Source organism: Pieris napi, chromosome 19 (genome assembly GCF_905475465.1).
Source record: "Pieris napi chromosome 19, ilPieNapi1.2, whole genome shotgun sequence".
Lineage (NCBI taxonomy): Eukaryota > Metazoa > Arthropoda > Insecta > Lepidoptera > Pieridae > Pieris > Pieris napi.
The window spans coordinates 4,097,845-4,113,166 of record NC_062252.1 but is presented as its reverse complement, the minus strand read 5'-3'; the positions used below and the strand labels follow the sequence as shown (position 1 = coordinate 4,113,166).

At 32.9% G+C, this 15,322-nt stretch overlaps 1 protein-coding gene across 2 annotated transcripts in view; it reads left to right on the top strand.

Moving 5' to 3' along the window:
• Positions 1–302: 302 nt before the first annotated feature.
• The window catches only part of LOC125059301 (proton-coupled amino acid transporter-like protein pathetic), a 45,300-nt gene continuing 30,280 nt past the window's right edge, over positions 303–15,322 (top strand). For both annotated transcript variants that reach the window (XM_047663674.1, XM_047663673.1), the window contains exon 1: positions 303–423. The gene's annotated coding sequence lies outside the window, so the exon portion shown is untranslated. The remainder of the gene's footprint in view (positions 424–15,322) is intronic.

The following is a 15,322-nucleotide window of genomic DNA, read 5'->3' as shown; positions in this document are numbered from 1 at the left end:
TGTACACTCATCAATTATACTACGTATAACGAGGGCAGACCATAAAGCGAAAGGCCGAACCGACCTGATTTCGTGGACCAAACCTATAGGACTGAGAATCGAGACAAACTACTTTTTTCAACCATTTCTCCCAAAGTCGATGAACCCACAAAACCGAGGAATAACTTTAAAATCGCCAAATTAATTATAATGGACGTCCAGTTTGTATGACCCACTTTTTCCATGAAATAAGCCAATAAGTGCATAGGATCAAGGGTCTTGGTTAACTGGTTGCAGTCCTGCGCGGACGCAATGTATTTCGCAAAGCGGGTGCACGCTTGACTATAGTGCCGTTTCGACGTTTAAGTGAATCGCACGTGGCGTGCTAGTGCAGTATTGGTTTTATGAGATCGATGGATTAACTTTTCAATTAAAAAAAATCAAGTAAGTTTTTTTTTAATTACTTATATATAGTAAAATAATAGAAACAAAACTAACTTGGAATTAAAAATAAAATATTTTTTATCAATTAAAATGTTAAAATATTATTTAATTGATTAACTCAAATTTATCGCAATTTTACAAAACAGTCTTTGACTATTATTTAAAACTAAATAACAGAGATACTAAGTAAACTTTCCGAAGCTATATTAAGAGACCAATCTATGTATTTCCCTAGTTTTAGTGAGTAGACTTAAAACCTTTACTTATTATAGTTTTAGAATACTTATTTTAAGTTAGTAACTAAATAGTTTGTTTTCTAGCACTTGAAATATTTTGACAATACTAATATGACGGTACTTATCTTTCTTAATAGTTCAAGTCAATCAGCTATCCAATCATAAATAAAAACTAATAAAGTATAATCGTGATTTGAAAAGATATTAAAAATCTATTAATTTTAACATTCGTGGCTATATAACATAACACTATAATAAATAAATATTTTATAAAATTTCATTATTACACATATTTTGTAAGATTTTTATATTTTTTGATGGCTAATAAATAATTTACGTAATACGATCAAAACCGATAAATTAAAAGAAAATACACAATCAGAGGATTTGTCACAATCCTTAAATTGAAATTAAATCAAAATATCATCTTAATATTATATAAAACAAAGTCGGGTTTGTTCGATAAATCAAGAGCTGCTGAACCGATTTTCATGGTTATTTTTAAAAATCCAATACAAAATACTTATGGGTTTCGTAACTGTCAAACATTTAATGTTGAACCCGTAAATTCTCCCCTCAAATTAAAGAAAGAATTTAATATGTATTTAAGAGTAATGTGAGCAATGAAAAAGGATTGAAATATATTGGTTAACATTTTTTGTGTAAACTAAGGCTTTATATATAAATATACAACAAACCAAGGCACATTATAAAGTTGAGTATCGCAATTCGGTGGTAGAAGTGAACTTAATTTTTTTGGAACGAAGTTCCTTATCGCGCGTTATGAAAGGGGGCTAGACGGAATAAATTCTTACGAAAAGTTGTCACGACACTTTTTTGCTATTTGCTATTGTAATCCACCGGTTCTCGTCCGATCACCGAAGTTAAGCAACGTCGGGCGAGGTCAGTACTTGGATGGGTTACCGCCTGGGAACACCTCGTGATGTTGGCTTTTTTTTTTTGGTGTCGAGAAAATCTATCATACTGTTATGATACCAATTAACATATAAATTAATCGAAAGGAATTTCGTTCCATCCGGGTGTCCCTTGACACCTCTAAATTTTTTTTAATATAATACTTTCATAAAATCATAATTTAATTTTAGCTAATCTGTAACACGATATTCATGGACGATGGGACAGCTACTTTATTGATGTAGGTAGCTTATTGTAAACTTATAAACGTCGGTTAGTTCTCAAATCAAGGGCGTAGAACGGACGAGAATAACTGGCAATAAACCCTCTGTCACTCTGTTAAATCGCCCATATTTTTTTACAAAACGTTTGTAGCACCTGCAACCACTGTATAATGCTCTTCATACATTAAAGCAGTTAATTATTGTAATTAAACAATTAATTTACAAATAAGAAAACCAAACTTTACACCTTTATCAGCAAGGCGCGGTGAAATAGGAGCATGCACTCACATTACTGTGGGAACAACACGCAATTAATTATAAATATTTGAGTAAATATTCAAGAATTTTTTTTTATTTAAAAAATTATCGAATGAGTTCTAGTTTTGCTACTAACTTACCAAGGCAATAAGTGTCTATGGGTGGCGGTGACTGTGTTTTATGACTGATTCTTGGGCAGATCTGTCCCTATCATACAAAAAAAAAACAAAATAGATCTTAGTTATCTAATGGAAATAAATTATTATTCGTATTATGTGGTTTATTAAAACCTCTACGCCTTATAGCCGGTGTAACGTCACTGCCCCATCTTGATACCCTCAAGAAAAGTCACCATATATATATTTTTTTTAATATTATAGTTATTACATTATTTCTTCATAGAACAACTACATTTGTTCGATGAAGAAATAATGTATCTTAAATAACACCATTGGTAATTTAATACAAACAATTATGTCTCCTTTTTAATTAAAAAAACACTATTACACATTACACGTTATAATTTTTACTATTAAAATATTAATTTATAAAATCATAGCAGTTATTCGTAGCTTAAATAGAGAGACTTGTGTTGCGGCTACGCACCTTGAAATTCCGCATAATTAGCCGATTTGTGCAAACTTCATTTACATCGAAATCATTACTATCACATCGATGTATCATTTGAACTCGGTGAACGACGAATATAAAACCCTGATTCATAAGACTCGTTGTTTTGCGTGAATCGGTACTTTAAAAATTGGTTTAAATTCATACATACGTCAAATAGCGAACGGTGGAAACTCCCGGTAGGGTTCTCCCTCAAAGGCCGGCAAGGCACCCATTAAAGTATCCATGGGCTGCGACAACCGCCTTTTTTGGGCGACCCGTCGAGTCGTTTGGTAATACACCATCATAAATACACCATCTTAAAAACAGTTTGCGCGTAGAATCTTGCATTCTTTGCTATTTGTTTCTTATGATTAAAACAATATCGATTTGTTTCGAGATGCTTTTTAAACGTTCAAAAATCCTAAGAAGGAGGTATACTGTTCAACGCGTATGTGTTTTTGTGTATATGTAGAATATCACCTTCGTCTAAAGACTGACCTGAAAATTAAAGGTGTTAAGTGTCGGATCTACGAATTCCATAGTGAGCGTTTCATACTCCCTTGGATATTAATTAAAATGGCCACGCAATTAAAAAAGGCAAAATTAAACAATCTCTTATTCCACGTCATTAAGTTTGAATAGGTAGACATCCCTACTCATCGGTAAAGCAGACAGAGAGTGTAGGCTGAGATAAAAAGCTGGCGTAAAACACTTTCGGTACTCTTTTAAAATAGCAAATCATCAAACAACACTTATTTTAAAATAAATATCGCAAATTAATTAGAAGTAGCCTGTCTAGCACTAGTCCCAGTCCCTTTAACTAGAAAATCGTAAGCAAAAGCATTCATAAAAGTTATATTATAGCGCAAATAAATCTAGCGGCCTCTACCGCTTCAACTTTAAATTATAAACTGAGAGAAGAAAATAACTCTGGTCTAAGTTACGTAAGCGATTAGGACCTTTACCTTTATTCTTTATGAATCACCACTAAACAGGTGACCTTCAGACTCTTCTCAAATTTAGTGTGAGTTTGTATGACTCAATACGAATATGTTGTATTACTGCGTATCATAAAAACGATAAAACATCAATTGAATATTTTATTCACACAGATAATGCAATAAAAATGCAAATTAAATTCACTCAAGTAATTTTAATGCAAGTTAAATGCACAAAACATGATCAACGACCCCAATATGTCGAGTCCTATTTCAATTTATATCTTTAATTTGTATACCTGTTTGTTTCATACATAATTTAGATATCTTGAATAAAACAACCACTAAAGAAATGTCTTCGATATACTTCTGGATCAACGAGAAAACATTATAAGCTGTCAGGGCGGCAGTCTAAGGCTATGTTCAGATGGCAAAAACTTGACGCGCGTTTTCAAATCGCGCGACTAGACATTGTGGTATTTTCATACAACTGTTCACATGAGCGCGCGTTAACGCGGCTCTCAGAGAAAAAGTCTCTAGACGCAGGTGATCGCGCGTTGACGCGCGCTTTGATATTAATGTAATGTCCGTATGCTGTTCAGTTGAGCACGCGCTTTCATCGCGATCGCATGTAATTTTGTTAATTTTCGTATTTATATTTATAACAAACTGGGTCTATTTTTCAAAATTGGATGAACCCAATGTGTACGTTTTCTTTTTCTATATTTTTCTTTATAATATAACCACTAAATAATAGCCTCTTCCACGTCCATTTTCTACGTTCTACCGAACTAAACTGACGAGTACTCTCGCAACGCGCATTAGCGCTCATCATCTGAACTCTCTTCAAATTTGATCGCGCGTTGACGCGCGTTACATGTAAACATAGCCTCACTGAGACAACGCGGTTCATAGCGGGATTAAATATAAAACCTGCAACATTTTAGGCCTACGCCTCAGGTTTCTTTATCTGTTTCGTGATCATTTATTTCTAATAGGCAAATAGGCATCAGCCTTCTAAGACATGCCGGTTTCCTCTCAATTTGCATTTAAGATATTCAATAATCTGATTGATTGCCCGAACCTCCTATCTAAATTTAATTTTCGTGTACCCTCTCGATACCCCAGGCATCCCATTGTTCCATTTGTCCCTCCTTTCCGTAGAACGCGCTTTGGTCAAAGCTCACCGATGTCCAGATTAAGCATTCTTATAAACGAGCTAGGTCTGGATATACATAGTTGCTCACCTCACAGTATAAAATGGATTTTTGTTTAGTTTTTTGTAATTAGAATTTTTTCTTTGATAAGTAATTGTTTTGTTTTTTTTTTGTTTTGTAATGTTTGCTTTGTTTAATAATCTCTATATGTATGTCATGTTTGCCTTTAAGTGCTTGTCACATTAAAAATTGTATTTTGTGTTGTTTTTACCAATGTCTCAGTGTGCCAAGCGTTGGCAAGCTTTTTCTCAATTAAAAAAAAAAATTTTTTTTCACCGTACAATCTTGTGTTAAATGCACACATAGACACATATCCATTGGTGCACAGCCGGGGATCGAATTTACGACCTGAGAGATCATCTCTCGACCATGCGACCCTCATGGGTCGCATGATAAAGCGACTAGCGCAACACTCTCTGCTGATAATGCGTCATAGACCCTGGTAGAATGCGAGACTGGCCCTAGGCCCTACTGCAACCATGTTGTAACTACCCCAGGTTGTAGGGAATAAGTAAGTAAGACTAAGGGAAGACTGTTATAAATATTGCGAAAGTATATACATATGTACTATTCATATCAACACGGCGTGTTATTTTTCATGTTATACAATTTATTTCTTATTTTGTTTGGGAGATTGATTTTTGTAGTAGTGTAATTTCACACTCCTAGAAACTGCATTGTATCACTGATTTCACTTATTATTGAAATTTAACCATGTCACAATAATCTATATAAATAAAAAGAAATCGCAATATTTGTTGCTAAGTACAAACCGTTTCAAATTTTTTTTTATTTATTCCTTGAACCCTGAGAAAGCTTTTTATTAAGAGAAAAAATGATCGAATAGATAAAAAGGTTTTATACAGTACTAAGGTTATTATTCCGGAAAAGAGAATTCGAACGTCTCTATGGAGACGGTAATAAATAAAGGTAGGCTAAGTTAGCTCAATCTCGTCTTTCATTAAATGCTCAATCAATCCAAATTGCTATTGTAAAAATGGCACCTCTACCCAGCTCTGGTTGGTAATTCGGACCATTATTCGAATTCTTAAACTACATAATGGTTTGATGATATGGTATGCTATGGTATCTCTGCTTACCCGGACAATTCTCGGATTTCTAATTTCGGGACCCTTCGAGTCTTGGCACATACTATCGGATTAAAATTGCCTGACGCAACCACAAATTTATCTCCACACTATCGTATTTAATTAACCTATATAAAATTCAATATTAATTACTTGCGAGAAGGCGATATCTTGAGGTTAACATAGCAGCCCCACGGGACCACGACTGTTTATAGAAGGACTAGGAATAAATTCAATACACTCAGACTCAGTGATGAAGTGTTAGCTTTACTCGTCGAGAATGCGTCATTCCATCTTTTTCATTATATTACAGTTAAATAATTATTGTCGTGATTAGTGAGTTACATAGCGATAACCTTGTCAGACAATTAGGGTGCGTTTCCACTGATGCGGAGACGAGCTGAGGTCATAACTGGCTGTGACGAAACAAATATGATTTGCTCTATTTAAAATACACGTAAAAGAATAGTTATATTATAACACTTCGAATTAAACCTATTAAACAATGGTATAAAAAATAAGTGCTCAAAAAGGAACATTGTTTAAATTTTAAATGCAATCGTGATTACTGGTACCAAGCATAAATAGGTAAAGCTAAAATACCAAAGATATAAAAATAAGAAAGTCACTCTTACGGGCCTTATCAAAATCGTATTTCATTTGAAATATAGTCTTACTCCTGACACTGGTTGTAATATAATGTTAAATTTTGTGATAAATAGAAACGAATGTTGAAAATATTTTATTTTTATTAAACATTCTGTTAAGATATCCGTCACCTATAAACTTACCGTAATGGTAGGGGAGCCCACGATGCTAAATGGGGATTTACTCGAGCGTCGTAGAGACCTATTGGGATGCAAAGCTTAGATAAAAAGAAGAAAAAAATGTTATATGATAAATTCCATTTCATCGGTGGGGGAAGCGGCTATAGATAGTTAAATATGTAAAAAAAACTGTTGCATGGACATCCTCGAGCGTGTCAGATATTGAGAGCATCTATGCCCTACGTATTTTTAATAATGTACGTATGTTAATCTGATCGTTTGCATGATGCGGGTGGTTGTATTTAAGGGTTGAAAATGAAAAAAAAAAATTTTTATCGAGCGCGTCAGATTTTCTAAGGGAGTGTTAAGTGCACCAAAAAAAAGCTCTCATTCACTAATCTGACGATTTCGATGGGACGCAAACCCACGGCCATTTTCATAATATGCAAAAAAAAATCGCAATTTTGAAATACTCAAGCGCGTCAGATTAAGATATATGTGGTTCATCTTTATGTTCTAAACGTACTGTCTCATAATCTGACGATTATCTAGAGGGATTCGCCTGATCTGACAAAAAAAATTTAGAAAACGATTCACCGAAAGGGCCATTCCTGCAACTTCCCGCTACTTCCATTCCTGGGCGCTTAAAATTGATATTTTGAGCTCGCTGAGTTCAAAGAGATAACATGTCTATGCATTTGAGCTCTCCCAGCTCGAAAGTCTGATAGAATTTTCATAGAACACTATTTTTGGAATTTTCAAACCGCAATAACTTTTGAATGGATCAAGCAATTTTCACGAGGTTGGCGGCATTCGACGCAGTTTTATCATCATCATAAGTAATTTTGCAATTTTAATTGATAGAACCACAAATTTCTGAGTAATCCCGAAAAAACACTTTTTGGGGTTTCTTTCGTTCCCGATATCTCTCGAACTAATCAACCGCTTTTGACGAGCTTGGTGGCGATCGACGTGGTTTTTCAAGCTCAAAGGCGGATTAGTTTTTGAAGTTGATCAATAAAGAAACCACTTTAAAAAAAAATATTTCTTATTTTTTTAAGATTTTTCAAAATTTCTCAAAATCTATCGGTCCGAATCGGTTCAAATTCACAGGAAATGTAATTTTGAGGGAAATATTTAGAACGCCGTTTAGTAGATTCCGATCGGTTAAAGGAAATGTAGGCATCACGCAGCTGCACGCATTTAACTTTATCGACGATTTTTTGTTATTTCGGCTTGCGGAAATCGTCAGATTATATATTTTTCATTATTCTTGAATTATTTCCTTCAAAATAAAAAAAAAATTAGCTACGCTCGAGAATGTCGAGATGACGGTTTTTTTTTACAACTTTGTTGCCCTCCCCTTTTTTTCCGTCACTCTCAAATTGTCAGATTAGTGGAATATACACTTTTTAGGATGTAATTAACTCACCCTACCTTGATCTGACGCGTTCGGGAATTTCTGATGGTCAATTTTTTTTTACTAATCTGATCCTGTCTCCTTCACGGGCGGCCTTATATATGGGCCTCATATTTTGTGGAGGTACTTAACCGGGTACAAGGTATCCCCCTATATATTAATCTGCCGCGCTTTAGTAAATCCCGAAATCCCCTCTTGGGCTCCCCTACCATAACTTCCATTTCAATTTGTGTTTTTGTACATACTTTTAAGTGTGAAATCGAACAAACTGCATTGAAATTGGGCTCCACCGTTAAATTAAAACTGTTATTTCAACAATCGTTCCTATTTACAAAAATCACAAAATGATATTACAAGTGTCAGGAGTGCGACCATATGTCAAATGCAATACGTTTTCGACGTTCGCCGTTTTTGGCGCCAAATAGCAGAATATGCGCATCCTTTCGCATTAATATTCAACATAAATATACAATCTGTGCGTACATGATTTTATAAATACATAAACTATTTTGTCACCACCTTGTAGATGAATCGGTAGGTTTTATAATCGCTGTGATGTCGAGATTACAAAAACGTCGCCAAATGATGAATTCGGTAGGATAGTATCGAAATCCATAGAAGTACCAACTTCCTACAATTATATTTAAATTTTTAAAGAATTCATGTTGTAAAATCTCAATAATAAAAGTATAGAACGCATGTAAACTATTTATTATGACAATAGCTAATATGAAGAAACGCAAAAAAATACAACTAAGATGAGTTCTTACAAGATTTTCACACGTACCTAATAGTTAAGTATGAACTATGTACGTAATACAGGTTAGTGGCGCAAGAATATGAGTTTAATGTGAATTGTTTGTTTTATGTTTTGTAGCCTTTGTTAATTCATATTATGACGTATACATTAGTAAATTATACCTTCAAATTTGGAACGACATCAAATTTGACGTTATTATAGGTATACTTAGAATTACAACCTTTTGAAGAATTCTATATATTGTATGTTTATTTATATATATATTATATATTATTTAGTATGTTTTTATTGATAACATTTACCATATAAAGGATGTTTTATTTCCGCGGTCATTTATTTATGTATTGAATAACTTTTTGAGTAAATTTTCATAGTCGTCGATTTATATTGGTTATATCTCTTCTAATATATACTTTGAGCTATTAGTTACGTAAAAGATATATCTACCTTAACTGATTTTTTAAAATTTGAATTGAATATTGCTTTAAATGTCAGTTATCATGTTCATTAATTCAAATTATTTCGTTTAGACAGTCCGGAATTTTATAATTCAACTACTTTCGTGTCATAAATATAATTAATAATAAAAACTTAATTAACTTTATTGACTAAAAGTAGTTGTATACGATTCAGCTGTAATATTTATATAATGATCTAATAAGATACTCATAACAAAACGTTTGAATTGTGACGACATTCTATGTTCATTCATGGAGTACCATGACTCATTGTATAGAACCTTGCGCCGACCGGAAAGGCTTTTAGGCAATACATAATGGCACTTTCGGTTTTAATTTACGTTTGAAACGAAAGTGTTTCGCTATGGACATATAGTTACGGAATAAATATATCTAATGTATAATATTTTTATCGCCTCCACTGCTTGCGGTGAAACAGTTTTTATTAAAATTTAGAAATGAAAGCGGCAGAGAATATAAGCATAGGGAGCGTTCAAGTATTACGTAACGCAATTTTTGGAGATTATTGCCCCCCCCCCCCCATGTAACGCGCCGTAACGTTTTTCTGTACTCAAGTATAGTAAAACGTTTCGTGACCACCTAGTGACTCTTTATACCTAAAAGTCTCCATTATGTGGCGTAAAGTACTGGAAAGTCGAAAATAATATTAACATTAACGCATAATTAAATCCCCGTCCCGCATCGTAACGTTTTACAAAAGGAGTCCCCCCCCTCCCAAAATTCGTACCCAAAAGCAGTAAAAACTTACATTTATTTAGTGTAATAACATAATGATTAACAGTTTAAATATCTTTTTAAATTACCGTAAATCTTTTACATTCCCGTTTTATCCTTTAAGACGTTTTTCTTGTGTGGTAATTATGTAAATCAAAAACAGTTTCTAAAACGTACAGATGGCTTCTTGTCTATGAAGAGCATGATAATTAGCTGTCCGTGTGTTCTTTGGGACTTCAAATCGTCAATGTTTAATTTTAATACAAAACAAATATTTTGCTATATCTTTGTTAATCATTACGAAAAAACGGTACATGTTTTTTGAAAGGAGTTTGTTTACCTTCAACATTGCAGTAACAAAATCTGCATGACTCACACTCTTGGGCAATTCCAAAACAATTAATGATTCATTATCATATTTTTTCTTATAAAGTTAATAGTATTGGAACAACCCTGTATAGGTTTTGGCATCTGCATACGTTTCGATAAGAAGGTTTGCATCACGATTGTTATCGATAAGTATTTGATAAGTTTCCAACGTACGAAAGTATTTATCTACTATATAAAAATAAGTCGGGTTTTCCTTCCTGACGCTATAACTCCAGAAAGCACGAACTGATTTCCATGGTTTTGCATTCGTTGGAAAGGTCTCGGGCTCCGTGAGGTTTATAGCAAAGAAAATTCAGGATAAATTTCAACAGAAAAGCGGGATCACCAAACGAAATGTTACATAAAACGAAGCCATCTGGTGGCGAAACGGAGTTCGCCGAGTTTGCTAGTCAGATATAAAGAAAAATATTGGTGCAAAGCTGTAGTCCGAACGCACGACCTTTGGGGTCGATAGCTTCGATAAATGGTTGTGCCTATCTGTCTTTATATCAAAACGTTATTTTAATTGCTTTATTTAATCAGTTTATGTAGTATTATATAATAGTTTCTATTTATATAAAGTATAGGAGACGGAAAACTGCTATAAGTTAAACTGCGATTTGTCCCTACGTTCTGTTTATTACCTCGTAAGCGTAAGTTGGTAGAAAGAGATATACAAAATTGTAGGTTTTAAAGATTATTTTCACATTTCACATTACAGGGTAAGGGGAGGCCTTTATTAAACAACTCATAACAAAACCTTATTAGAAAAAAATGTTTTAACTAGTAGATACGAAATATTCATCTCTGTCAAAGTGCTTACGCTTAAATTGCTTAAATAACTGTTACTGATTAAACCTATTTAACAACATAAAATTAACTCAATGCTTTAATTCTGACCGGATGAGGTTAGCTTTAACAATATCCGCATGACATAGTAATTCCTTATTTGTCTTGCAGAGTGCAACATACGGCATTAACGTACAATTAACACATAAAGTCGAAAAGTTAACGTAATGGTAAAAAACAGTGAATTTATTGAAAGAGCTTGAGAAGCGTGTACGCTATATTAAAGTTATTTAAATTACTTTGTTCGGAACTCAGTAACGAAAGTGTTTTGTTATCTGTATCGCGGAATTATCGATGTTCATAACTATTAAATCTCATATCAGCCTAGTCTAAAATTTAAGTCTTAATTTGTGACAAAAACATTTTAAGATATATTTTTCTATTATATTGCTTCCAATTTTTTCCTCGAATTTCTGTTGTTACTAATGACGTAGTCTGACGGTATAATTAGAATTTAATGATATTAGCCTAATAGACATCAAAGCCATTCACTATTCAATGATATTTCATACTATTGAAGAATTATGGGTTTGTGTTACGTATATAAATTGATATCTAATGAATCCTATCGATAAGTTGATTGACCTCAATCGCCATCGAATATATATCCCCAAATTTCGTAACATATATTATCAGATACTTTTTAAAAATGCGATAAAAGAGATATTTCGTAATTCAAACTTAGATTAATTTATATACACATAAAGTAATAAAAAAGTTTCATTATGACAATTTTAATATCATTTATTAATAATAGAATAAAACTGTCTTCACTATGAGAGTGCCGCATTTGTAATCGCATCTTCACTGTTTCTTACTTGCAGGAGACCCTTTAGCGTTGGATTCATTAATCATTTATATGATTTATAGGCTTTTGGCTGAAGAAACTAGTTTTTACTGTAGTTTTTCGGAATATTTCTAATTTCGCACAAAGGTGAAAAAATTAGGTGCAAGAGCGAGGTTTGAATGCATGACCTCAGAGTTGAGAGGCGCATCTTAATATTTTGAGTATTTTAACTCACTCTCTTTAAAAAAAAAATAACCGAAATGCAAACAATAATGATCCTTATTTGTTTTGATTGGATTTGTTTTAAGTGAGTTAAATATATTAAGCGATAAGTCATTAAATTATACACGAAGGTTAAAAATCGTATTAACGTAATTTGACATTAGAAACGTCGATCATCCAGATCGAGCAACGGGACATCCAATCCTTCTTCGGATTTTTTCAAGTCGGTTAAAAACTGTCAAAACATTTAACTAATGCTTAGACTGATATATACGTTATTTTATGTTATTAAAGCTTTAAATCGATGCAATTTTAGATACAAATATAACAAATTTTTTGTATAATTTTATAATTGAAATGCATTGAAATTCTACAATAAATTTACTCTTAAATATTATTAAGTTGAGAATTAGCTACAGTTTAAAAGCAAAGCAATATTGGATTCGTTCTTTACTAGAGTAGCTACTAATACAAAATTCTCTTTTTAATTAATTCCGTTTGTTCATTAATTTAATACTACTTTAAGTAATAGCACTAAAGTGAATATCTTATTTTGCACTCCTAGATTAAACTACGTATGGACATATCATGAGGTCTCGGGTTCAAAACCCATGACTGTGATTTTGAAAGCTTTCGTAACAATGTCTGGAAGAAGAGTTACATATCTATCTTTTAAAGTTTATTCATTAATACCTTTATACCATTAAACCATTTTTTCGTTAATTGAAAGGTGTTCTTATAAATTTGTTGTTGTCCCACATAACTATTGAAATTGCGTATCATACATATATTTTTGCGTACCATACATATATTTTTGACTGTGGTACAGGGGTAAACGTGTAAGTGCGCAAGTGCTAATAACATTTTTTTTCTATACAATCGAACCTAGGACTTCCAGTTTAGGGATATGCTCTCACCACTAAGCTAAGTGGTCCGTTAGCTGTACATATTAAACTATTACCCCAAATTAAGTACTAAAAATACATTACCTCTAATTACTAATTATTTAAAATAGTTAAATTATTTAATGTTAGTAGTACATGGTCGAAATGTATGAATAATGAATGCCTTCTTTAGAACCGGTTTTACCAACACCTTCACTGCGGCTGTGCTAGATTAAGTCTGACTTCCAGTGCTATACTAGTCACATACTTCCCTTATCAAGAATGCCTGATATGCGTTACGACGTCTATTTTCCCGTAGGTAGTCCTGACTTCAAACCTCCACAGAGACCACATGGATAGTCCACAGCAGATTTTTTTTGTTTTACCAATCAATAGGTTACATCCTTGTGTATACACAGCTGCAGTCGCACGGGGTTCTAAGTAATATCTTAAAAGTTACAGGTATTTTTTAAAACGGTTGATTTTACGGGAAACTACTTGTCGTGGCGCATGCAACAGTCATATTGCTAGGGATGGGGTGTAATAAGTAAAATATTTTTCTGTTTCAATTTTATAATTGTTTATTCAGGTCGTACAATCAACGGAATCAATTTTTTAACAAAATTAATAATTAACTATGTTAACAAAAACAGTAACTTCTTATTTTATATTACTATTTATTTTACTTATGGTCGTACACAAACAGCGAAAACTATTTTTTTTTAAAAATAATAAGTAAATAACTATATTTATGTTAACTTTTTAACAAAATCAATAAATTCTTATTTTATATTATTATTTATTTTAGGTATTATAAAAGCTAAATTACAAAAAAAATATCTGATTTATTTATCTTTTGATTTTTGATATGATTTAATTATTTATTGTTGTCCAGAGATAATGAATCAGGATCAGTCTTTTTATTTTCATTAATTATTCCTTTTTCTAATAATCTAAATTCCCTTCTTGTCGATGGAAAATGAACTGGGTTTTTTTGTACTAGATGGTTTGGGATTCGATAAACTGCAACCACTACTCTGCACAATAATGTTTCTAACCTCTTCACCATCTGTCTTTACACCTTTTCCCATAATAAGTTTTTACGTGAACGTTTCATTGTTTATGTATGTTTAACTACATACACGTGAAGAATAAAATAGCGCGTTCTGTAAAAACGTATTATCTGGGCACAGCACTACGCCTAGCTGAAGCTCCGCGCGCGTTCAGTGCGGTACGGGGTTTAGAATACGGCCAACTAGTTCCCGTATCGCACTATTGTAAAATAATTACCTTTCTGTGCGTTACGAAAAAATTATTCCCGTACATTTTTATTCGTAAATTTTAATACACTTCAAGTAAAGACACCGGCAATATAGGTGTCTCTTTTTTACGTGTACGAATACTTGAAAAAATCACCTCCGCACGCAGGGCAAAACTAGGACAACTAGCTGCCGCACAGAACGAAACTCAATTACAACCAAATACTTCCCGTAACGCAGTGAAGGTGTTAAAACAACTTATTATTCGCTATGCAAATTGGGATGCATTCATTGTCTTGGAATAATATCTATCTATTTAGATAACCCCCACTGGCTCAAACTTCCAGTCTGAAACTATCTAAATTAATTTCTTTATCAACACATAAATAAGTTTTCATTTTTAGTTTGTAATGCATCAACACTCCACGACAGATCTCAAATGTTTCATCAATATAAAGTTAATTGAAGAAATTGCGAAAACGGCACACAATTTATTTCCTGTTAAGAACTCCCCTTAGTTTATTTGAAAGCACTATCTAAAGATCGATCTCTGGAACTACGGCTCCGAATGAATATACATTTTTTTGCTGTTTAGTTTTATGGAAGGCCTATTTGCTGGCGCGTTGGAGTATGAATTATTTGAACTACGGGAAGATCAGCAATCTACATGCACTAGTTGTTCGAGGGGTAGACTGCATGGACTCCAACATGGGCTCTTTGTTTCGTAGTGTTTTTGATTTTGTTTGTTTGCTGTGTCAGAGCTCACGAACTATCCTCTCATAATTCTTAAAATTAGGTTTTAGTTTTTTTAATTTAGTTAGTTTTGTAATTTTATTTTTGTTATTTTAGTTATGCACCTTTTGCACTTTACCATTAGTCTTTCTTTTTTCTTATTACTTAC